The sequence below is a fragment of the Salmo salar genome, chromosome ssa22 (assembly GCF_905237065.1).
Source record: "Salmo salar chromosome ssa22, Ssal_v3.1, whole genome shotgun sequence".
In the NCBI taxonomy this organism is placed as follows: domain Eukaryota; kingdom Metazoa; phylum Chordata; class Actinopteri; order Salmoniformes; family Salmonidae; genus Salmo; species Salmo salar.
The window spans coordinates 17,757,091-17,768,463 of record NC_059463.1 but is presented as its reverse complement, the minus strand read 5'-3'; the positions used below and the strand labels follow the sequence as shown (position 1 = coordinate 17,768,463).

The 11,373-nt window shown below is 40.1% G+C and overlaps 2 non-coding genes across 2 annotated transcripts; both read right to left on the bottom strand.

Annotated features, from left to right (window-relative positions):
- Positions 1 to 2,524: 2,524 nt before the first annotated feature.
- On the bottom strand, positions 2,525 to 2,597 carry trnaf-gaa (transfer RNA phenylalanine (anticodon GAA)). Its single transcript has one exon. It is a non-coding gene; the product is annotated as a tRNA-Phe (tRNA).
- A 97-nt stretch (positions 2,598 to 2,694) lies between these two features.
- Positions 2,695 to 2,767, bottom strand: trnaf-gaa (transfer RNA phenylalanine (anticodon GAA)). Its single transcript has one exon. It is a non-coding gene; the product is annotated as a tRNA-Phe (tRNA).
- Positions 2,768 to 11,373: the final 8,606 nt, after the last annotated feature.

Below are 11,373 nucleotides of genomic sequence, written 5' to 3'. Positions count from 1 at the left end.
ACTCCTGTGACTCAAGCTGCTCTGCTGCCATAAAGAGCTCACCATCATCAGGCTCAGAGGATGGAAGGGCTGAAAAGTAGAACTATTAAATAAATTATATCAATTGATTAAACACCATCAAAAGATGATCCTTTGTTTTACTTATCTATTATCTCCATAAACTAAAGCATCATCATTATGATATAATTAATATTAACATAATATAGAGCTTATTAGGCTGAACCTTCCGAGACATGAGCTTCCTTATTGTCCTGTCGAGATTCTGGGAGGGGCGAAGTTTTCCAACCAGCAATGACCTGAGTGAGGATGTTGAGGACCTCTGGGAACCAGTGGTCATCTGGTCTTTGCATTGCTGGGTGGTGGTGAATGGCAGACTTAATCCTGATAGCCTCCCGGCCCTCAGGGAAGAGCTCCATGTATTCCTTGAAAGCCATCTTATTAGCAGCATGGTTTTTGAAATAACTTCTTGCTGGCTGAGAGGCAGATTTTTTTCTGCATTGATGCCACCAAATACCTAGCCCAGCACGTTTTCAATCACCCACTTCGCGTGTCTGCTCCTTATAAAGGCCAAATCTCATGCTGACCCAGCAAATGTGCGCTGCTTGCTGGGTTGCCACCTCTGAGCAGTACAGCCCTCCTGGTTGAAACCACCACTTTGTCTGGAGACACAGCCCTGCTCCACGCTCATTTAGTAGTTTTTGTCCCATAAATCCTGGAATCCTTACCGTTAAGACAAGGCTTACATTTGGCAGTTTTCTGAAGCTGGGCTCCATGCCCGCTGTGAAAATAAAGAGGAAAGTTTGTCTTTAATAAGCATAAATTATATACATTTTAATCACAGTGAGCAGACTGGATTAATAGATGGAACAATAAAATGAAGTGTATAAACTCTAGCTACCTATGTTGTCATCTCTAGTTACTTGCTAAAGCACATTTCTATCACAGACAGACACACCAGTATATGCAAGTGCATAGGATATCACTCATGGCTTTTAATTCATAATTAACATGATGACCCTAGCCTATTTGATATCAAGATAGTGTTTGCCCTATAGTTATGTCTACTAATTAGCTAAATGAATTAAAACGAGTAAAGGAGAGGTTTGCTGAGTTGAGTGACAAAACACAACTAACTTTACAAGCTATAAAAAAAATCCCACTTTGTTAAGATAGCTATCTACGGTAATAAGAAAATAACTCCACGTTAGTATGGAAATAGTGGGTTTAACAAACTATTTTGATGGTCAGAGTCATCGGACGTTTGGCTAGCTACGTTACTTCGATAAACTGTGTCAGTGTCAAAACACCAGTTTACTAACGCGTTAGATAGCGTTACTGTAACTACACTGTAAATCTTGTTAACTGTGCTAACATATTACACGCTGACAAAACCGGATGTGCGCGGTGTGGTCAGCATGTTACTGTAGCCTACACTTTACCTGCTAGATATTCCGATCGATGATGATGAATGAAAACAGAAGACAACAAAAAATGTAACTGGCGTTACTTCAAGAAAATAAAGATAATTCGCGAAAATTACCTGAGGAAATATATGTTTCCATTGTCCTCTTCCAGTGTTTAAAGGTCCCGCCATAGCTCATAGCTAACGTTACTTCAGAAAAGAAAGATAACACGCGAACAGAATTACCTGAGAGGAAATATATATTTGCATGGCACTCTTTCTGCGTTTAAAGATCCCGCCATAGCTCTATCCTCATTGGTCAATATTGGTTACCTAGTGGTTGCGCTGGTGTCTCGGATTGGTCGGAGAGTGCAATTCTTGGTTAGTTCTTGGTGGCAGACGGCGATATGATTGGTTGTCGCAACCAGACATTTCCTCGACACACCGTTGTCAGGGGAGGATATCGAGCATTTTATGTTTCAGAAGAGTACGACTATCTAGGTTATCAGGCATTATTAATCAAATAAGTAATCAGAAATGTACATTACTTGGAGGAAGAACAATTAATTTCTACTAATCAAACGGATGTATAGCTTAATCTAACTTGTCAGCTAGCTTGCTATGTATTTTAAACAGTATAAGGTGTCCATTTCATTTTCTTTGTGAAATTTGTTAGGGTTGAACTGGCTATTTGTATGCATAACCTTTATAATATACTGGGGAAGCTATGCTAAGTACATAAACTACGAGTAAATCAACTGTTGAAGACAAGAAGAACTACAACCGGCAACAGGAAGTGCGTCACGACGCTGGGATCAGCCAACACGCCGACGACAGGAGGAGCAAGTTTAAACCACGCTCCTCCTCCCTCGGACAGGCCAGCATTGAGCGGGAAATATCTCTCAGTATAAAAGAGAGAACAATAGGATGTGTCGCTCTCTTCTCTGTTTTGCCCTGCGAGGTAAAACAGCGAGACCGTATATATACGAACCACACATATACCACGCACGTGTTTGCATTAATTAAAGTACAGCTAAATCAGAAGTTACTATGTGCTGACTATTTTGTTCTGTTACCAGAAACGAACTGTCGCAACATTAACCAATTGTAAAAGAACGTCTCTGCCGAAACCCGGGATCGAACCAGGGACCTTTAGATCTTCAGTCTAACGCTCTCCCAACTGAGCTATTTCGGCTTGCGTGACATTTGAAAGTCGTGGTTAGCTAGTTTTAAACAGTATAAGGTGTCCATTTTCTTTGTGAAATTGTAAAAGAACTGCACAGTCTCGTCTCTGCCGAAACCCGGGATCGAACCAGGGACCTTTAGATCTTCAGTCTAACGCTCTCCCAACTGAGCTATTTCGGCTGGCGTACGGGTTCAGAAAACAGGCGACGATTTGAATATCTCCAAGGCATTATGGGATATGATATTCGTTTGCATGTAGTTTGACAGATATACCTGCAGAGGTCGACATAAGGCTAAAGATTGTAATGCAAAGCATAACTAAACTACTGCACCCCACTACATAGCTACTCAAACGTTTTGTATAATTGTATTAAAATACTGTCTTACATTGTAAACAAAATACTATTGACCAAAAGGCTATGACATACAATCTGGATAATACTAGATGTTTATGACAGGCATTACCCACTAAGCATTTACCAACAGCGACATCTTTTAGATGTATAATTGATTCCGCTATGGTCTGGTCCGGACTCACCTTGAATTGGTCCAAACAGACTTCTATGATTAATTCAGTTTGAACAACACAGCAGTATCATCATAGTTCAGTACAGTAGAATAAAGCACAGTAGTCCTGTACCGTTTAATTTGTAAGTCGCTCTGGATAAGAGCGTCTGCTAAATGATGTAAATGTAAACGTAAATGTACCATACCATATCGTACTGTACTAAACTGTGCCGTACTGTACTGTGATGTTCAAATTTATGAAACATAGCAGCCTCCACTGACTTCTGGGCTGAGGGGAGGAAGGCATAATAATGGGAACCATGTGGAACCATGTGTTTAATGTATTTGCTACCATTCCAAAGATTCCGCTCCAGCCATTACCACAAGCCCATCCTCCCCAATTAAGGTGCCACCAACCTCCTGTGCTTGAAATCTATGATTGATTCAGATTTGGTCTGGTCTGGACCAACCAAATGTGTACTTGTTTGGGGGCGGAGCTCATTAGGATAATACCCAGCATGCTTTGCAAAAATATACATTTACATTTTGGTCAAACCAACTTACAGTCAGTGCATTCAACTAAGGTAGATAAATAACAACATATCACAGTCATAGAAAGAAAAGAAAAACGTTACTGAGAATGTTAACTGTTCTGTTGGACTACTTTGAACATGATTGCTGCCAGTTTAAAGCTTTTGAAAACTCTACGATAACTGCATGTGACAGATGGGAGTAATAATACATATTCTGTTGGCTCCTGTATTAATAGGATTGAAAAAGTATTATTGTGATATGATTACTTTACTGAGAATGTATGGGCAGTTCAAATTTGTGTATAGAATCAATGACCAAAAAAGTTGCCTGTAAATGACATCTTTTCTACTTACATTCAGAACCGGAAATTACTTTGATTTCAACGTCCTTAAAATAGGTATTTTCGTCTTCCGAATAAGACATTTGCAACATACATATACATATAAGACGTCTTTTATTGAAGTCCGGAGAAGACGTCTTTTCACCTTTCATTCAGCACCTAAAATACACCTGACTTCAACATCTGGAAAATACATTTTGCTTGCTGGGTAGTGCCTGCAGCTCACTCTGTTGTTGGTTGTTGAACTGTTGTTCCTGCGCTTTGCATGCCCTGCAACTGCTACAGCCCACACACACAACTTCCTTTGACATGCTGAAGAGGTATTTTTTCCCATCTCCCACACCACACTTCAGCCTGTACTCAAACTGTAGATAGGCCTATTGCTCATAGCAACAGAGAACCCATCATTTGTACACACACACACCCCGTATATGAATAATGCATGTCAGCATTGTCTTTTATTATAGTATGGGAAAAGGCAGTCTCAGAGAGCCTACAGTACAAATAGACCCAACGGCATTATTGTAAGTCTATTTCAAAGATATACATGGGTGCATGATTACATTCTGCATGTGAGTGTGCCTACAGTATGTGTCCATTTGTGTGAGTGTGAGTGGTTGTGTATGTTCATCTGCCTCCAGCTTAAGGCCTCACAGCAGGCCTTCCCTTAGCCCATTTTTATAATGAAGGAAATACACTGCTCAAAAAAATAAAGGGAACACTTAAACAACACAATGTAACTCCAAGTCAATCACACTTCTGTGAAATCAAACTGTCCACTTAGGAAGCAACACTGATTGACAATAAATGTCACATGCTGTTGTGCAAATGGAATAGACAACAGGTGGAAATTATAGGCAATTAGCAAGACACCCCCAATAAAGGAGTGGTTCTGCAGGTGGTAACCACAGACCACTTCTCAGTTCCTATGCTTCCTGGCTGATGTTTTGGTCACTTTTGAATGCTGGCGGTGCTTTCACTCTAGTGGTAGCATGAGACGGAGTCTACAACCCACACAAGTGGCTCAGGTAGTGCAGCTCATCCAGGATGGCACATCAATGCGAACTGTGGCAAGAAGGTTTGCTGTGTCTGTCAGCGTAGTGTCCAGAGCATGGAGGCGCTACCAGGAGACGTGGAGGAGGCCGTAGGAGGGCAACAACCCAGCAGCAGGACCGCTACCTCCGCCTTTGTGCAAGGAGGAGCAGGAGAAGCACTGCCAGAGCCCTGCAAAATGACCTCCAGCAGGCCACAAATGTGCATGTGTCTGCTCAAACGGTCAGAAACAGATTCCATGAGAGTGGTATGAGGGCCCGACGTCCACAGGTGGGGGTTGTGCTTACAGCCCAACACCGTGCAGGACGTTTGGCATTTGCCAGAGAACACCAAGATTGGCAAACTCGCCACTGGCGCCCTGTGCTCTTCACAGATGAAAGCAGGTTCACACTGAGCACATGTGACAGACGTGACAGAGTCTGGAGACGCCGTGGAGAACGTTCTCCTGCCTGCAACATCCTCCAGCATGACCGGTTTGGCGGTGGGTCAGTCATGGTGTGGGGTGGCATTTCTTTGGGACTCCGCACAGCCCTCCATGTGCTCGCCAGAGGTAGCCTGACTGCCATTAGGTACCGAGATGAGATCCTCAGACCCCTTGTGAGACCATATGCTGGTGCGGTTGGCCCTGGGTTCCTCCTAATGCAAGACAATGCTAGACCTCATGTGGCTGGAGTGTGTCAGCAGTTCCTGCAAGAGGAAGGCATTGATGCTATAGACTGGCCCGCCCGTTCCCCAGACCTGAATCCAATTGAGCACATCTGGGACATCATGTCTCGCTCCATCCACCAACGCCACATTGCACCACAGACTGTCCAGGAGTTGGCGGATGCTTTAGTCCAGGTCTGGGAGGAGATCCCTCAGGAGACCATCCGCCACCTCATCAGGAGCATGCCCAGGCGTTGTAGGGAGGTCATACAGGCAAGTGGAGGCCACACACACACTACTGAGCCTCATTTTGACTTGTTTTAAGGACATTACATCAAAGTTGGATCAGCCTGTAGTGTGGTTTTCCACTTTAATTTTGAATGCGACTCCAAATCCAGACCTCCATGGGTTGATAAATTGGATTTCCATTGATTATTTTTGTGTGATTTTGTTGTCAGCACATTCAACTATGTAAAGAAAAAAGTATTTAATAAGATTATTTCTTTCATTCAGATCTAGGATGTGTTGTTTAAGTGTTCCCTTTATTTTTTTGAGCAGTATACTTCCATTAAGCACTGTAGCTCCCCAGTCTTCAACTCCAATACATTTTAAACCATGTAGTCTAAGGCCTAGATTCAATCAGATCAAGCGTTAACCGGTGATAGCAGACACCCACATAGCGGATGTTTTGGCGGTGCCAGAGTTGAAACTGCATCAGAGCCTTCAAATTGGTGGGAAGATGCTCTCGCGATCATTGTCACGAAGCCACAGCCGCGTTAGAAGTTTAGAACGAGAAAGTATAGGCTATAGACATTTTTACGCTCAAATTGAAAAATCATTAAACAAAATAATGAGGATTTCTATCATGGTGTAGTTTATATCTCACTTTCCAGTGTTTGAACTTGTAAACAAGGCCGCATGGAATTTCTGTTAACGCAACACCAGGCAGCCAATGGTAATGTCCGCTTTAGGTATAATGCCGTGAGTCACTTATAGAGCCATAAAGTGTATTTATTCATATAGCAATGTGTATGGTACCCATCTTTATTCAGGGATGAAATGTGCTTCCTATTGAAAAACCTATAGATGATAAGAACACAGGAGTAGAGAAGCCAGATAAAAAGGTGACTGACTGCAAACAAAAGCCCCAATACAATAGTCAAATTTATTGATATTGTCAGTGTCTTCTCTCTATATATTCAGATACAAGAAAACACAATTAGAATGTATACAATGAATACATGTGTATATATACCAGGTGTGAGCATTCAGTAAGCCTACCATAAATACATCAGATTTGTCTCAGGTTTTATGACAATAAATCTAAGAGTCCCACAGGAGGATGAAGGTCCTACACCACAGAACAGTGTTGTGCAGAAATCAAACACAAGCCAAGTGTTGTTCAGTTTTGTTTTTACCTGATCAACACGTATAACTTCTTTCAGTCCTATATTTTCATGTATTATTTTTTGCAAACAACAAACAAACAAAAAACGTAAATATACTAGAAGTGCAAAAACCTACCTGTGTTTCATACAGGACAATTATGGGGAAAACACTTTCCTGTTCAGTTACGCCAGCTCTAGGGACCTTTGTATCTGCAAAGGTGTTGAATTGGTTTGACACAGGGGCTGACAAGATCACTCTTTGTTACATGACCAAATGATTTGGGGATCAATAGACAAGGTGGAAATCACATTGAATAAATAATGACAATGTCTATTTAATTTACAGCACACCGCAATAAATAAATATCAATACATGACTACAAATTCAGTGCCAAAGAGTGGACACATTTATGAGCTTTATGGAAGTTTGTCAATATTAAAACATCTGTTTACTACAAACTATCCAATGCAACACTGTCTATTACATACAGCAGTAAGTTCTTTAACACCCCCCCCCCTCTCTATTTACATATGAATAGATGATAATGTTCACAATATGTACATACAATCTTAGGAAACAAAAAGCGCTATCAAGAACCTAAAAGGCTTCTTCGGCTGTACCCATAGGAGAACCCTTTGAAAACTCTTTTATTCAGAGGGTTCTACATGGAACCCAAAATAGTTATACTTGGAACCCAAAAAAGTTATTCCTGGAACCCAAAAGGGTTATCCTATAGTGACAACCGAAGAACCCCTTTGAAACCTTTTTTCTAAGAGTGTAGTTAAGTCTTATATCAGGAAGGATATACACATGTACTAATATTCTCATTCAGAATCAATTAATCATTCTTAATAGAATTAAGGCATCGGTAACATTTAGCAGATCCAAACGATCTGTATTTGTGTATCTATGAGTGTCAATGTTTTTGTGTTGGAAGCTGCTTTCGAATGCTTGAGTGGGTGGCATTCTGATCCTCTGCTGGCTAAATACACTCATACTGTACAGAAGTTACATAAGCATCTAGGGAGTATACTCAATTATATACAGTATATGTTTCCATTTGTAAACAGACACTTAAGTATATTAAAGATGACCAATGTTTGACCTGTCATTAGCTTGTCTTTTATGCTTTGTTTGTTCTAACAAATAATTTATTAGTATTAGAGGCAGAGTAAGGTGGCTGAGGAAACAGAGATGCAACAACATGGTTGGACTATAGTGCTGCAAGAGGTGTTTCTGAAATCCAGCACTTGTTTGCTGGTGGTTATATTGTTGTACGTTCCCGAGGTGGATGCTACAGTGTATAATTGACAATTCACTAAGCCCCGCCCCATATGTTTTGGCAACCAATTGCAGTGCTCCGTTGGATAGCAAGTGTCTAACGTTGAGGTATACCTCAGAAATACTTTAAGAAATGAGATGGGAAAATCCATTCGATTCGTATTAACACCTATTGTGTACATTGTCAAGGGCCGCGCGGTGCATTCTGGGCGATGTTGGGAGTCGGACAAGGAGTAAATGGGAGTCAATTGGGTGCTAGCTAATAAAACACAAAATGTATACATATTTTCCAAGATGGGAGATAATAACCATATAGCTTTGAAATCGTGACATTTGGTACTTTACAGGAAAATGGGCAGGTTTCTCGACTCATAACATTACTTTTAGAAGGGATTGCGTGGCGATTAGTTTAGCAACGGCATGCAGCTGCATGACACCGTGAACTCAATTGATCAAAAGTCTGCTGAGCGGGGCCTTTTACGTTCCTCCATACATTGGCCATTGAGGTTCCCATATCATTTCTTCAAGTATTTATGGTATATATAGAGTGGAAACAGCGTCCAAATTGGACGACCGTGGTTTTCAACATAATCTACTCACCTTTGCAATCGCCGTTTTGTGGCTGTTGCCATCTTTCTACATCGGCTTTTAGCAGAATGACTACCACTTAGTGCGCACTGGACAAACAGCAGTATCACAGATAGAACAATGAGACAGATACTTCACCGGATGTATAAATGTGAAGCCTCCGCTTAGCTTTTCCACTCACTACCAAATCGTGATATTGGAAGCCCAGTGGCCGGCAGTGGGAGAAGAGGGAACGAGAATGATTTTGGCTGAAATGTTCTCATCGATTAAACATTTGATCTCAATACAGTTCCCAAAACTAAAATATGTTATGAACAGAGCGGACGAAGTGTTGTAGACTTTACCCTTTGCCAAAGTTGTAAGACATCGCATTATTTGGAAGAACGTAAAGACGAATTGAGTTATTGCACATGTGCACTTCAGAGTAGGCATTCCCTAATGGAAATTTGCAAAGCTTTGCTAGAACGTGCCAATGGGATCTGCCCAACTCCTTGCTTGTTCTGCCCACTACGATTAATTTGTTCACATTGTAAACGACAGGTTGTGGTCTATCTTGGGTTACTTATAAAAATCTTTGGCGGTATCAGGTAAACAAACCAACAGGCTCTTACCCCTGGCCAGCTGGTTCATGATGTCAGAGCATGAATGCAAAATGTTAATATCTTTGCGTGTGAGTGATAGAAAAATGAAATCGGCCTCAGTGACAATACTAATAATTCAATGGATGTTTTTTTTGTACAAAGGTGATGACTAAAGGAATTTTCAAATTTGACTTCTCTATGGGGCCGTCCATGGGAATTGTATTGGCCAGACTTCAGTTAAACTGCAATAACTAAGCAGTCTACATGTACAGTATTTCATATATAAAAAATAATGTTCTCTGGGAATAGACCGGAACCTAGGGGCCTTGTGGTGAATTTAAGACTATTTGGAACTCGGAAAGTCTGAAATTTACGACATGGAAACTTATTATAGAAAGATGAGGACCGAGTTTCCCACTTGGAAAGTATCAGAATTAGGGTTGCAAAGCTATTCGCAGATTACCAATCTTCAGTAATTAACAGAAAATCTATGGCGATCTATTGTAATTTTGGTAATGTATACTTGAATAATTTTTTTATTGATATATATAGTATTCCTTTTTCATATTTGTGTCCATATCGTTCATGAGTTTCTAGTAGATGGTCTATCTACTAGAAACTCATGGACAATATGGACACAGATATAAAAAAAGGAATAATATATATGAATACATTTCATATATAAAGAAATGTCAAGACAAAATAGCCTAATTATTGAAAAAAAGCATCTAATCAACAACGGCATTATTTTCAATTAACTCTGAAACTCTTCCAACTACTTCTTTACCTTTACATTGAAAACAAATACATACTTTCATAGTAAAATTGATAAGTGTACAATTCATACTGAAACTCTCATATTAAACACCAATGGTATTCACTAAGTTGATGGTTTATATTAAGGATAATGTTTTACAGCTGTGTCAGTATTTGTTTTAATTTAAATCATCTTATTTCATGGTCCTCATGTGGTAAGGCCACACAGAGGGCCAGATATAATTAAAGAGACCGTTACAAATCTGAAGTACCCAAAAGGGTCAAAAGATGTCTTGTGATATCTTTCAAGTATTTTATGTAATCTATCAAAATTCTGGTAGTTTACTGGTAAACTTAGTTTCCAGTAATATACCCTCCCTTTGCAACCCTAATCAGAATCAACCAATTGGAAGCTCTACACAAATAACTAAAGTTCATTTTAACTTGGGGGTTTCGAGTTTGACTTGTCATGAATACACCATTGATCTCTAACCAAGCTTGTGTCCAACATCCACGGACAAGCTTTCGTTTCAAACGCATGGAAGCCAATGAGGGCAGTGGAAAAATGTTGATCACAAAATTAATTGTTTAATTGGCTAAATAATTTAACAGTGCACTAGGGGTACTTGCTACTGTGATTCCTGAAATGCAGAGCCTGTTGGAGTATTTTTCAAATCCAAAATTATACTTTTGCTGTATTGTTTACTAGCTAGCTCTCAGTCTCATTGGCCACCATTAAAAAACGTTGCTAATACTAGCTAGCTAGCCAGTTAATATAACTTGTTTTCTCCAAATGCATGTCAGCTAGCTAAGTTATCTATAGGCCTATTATGAGTACAACTCTCATCTGCTGTCGACATCAGGATACGATCGGGAGCACTAGTTAGTCCTTAAGTAAAAATACTTTAAAATACTACTTAACTAGTTTTTGGGGGGGTATCTGTACTTTACTATTTATAGTTTGACAACTTTTACTTTTACTTCACTACATTCCGAATGAAAATAATGTACTTTTTACTCCATACATTTTCCCTGACACCCAAAAGTACTCATTACATTTCTAATGCTTAGCAGGACACGAAAATGGTTCAATTCACACACTTATCAAGAGA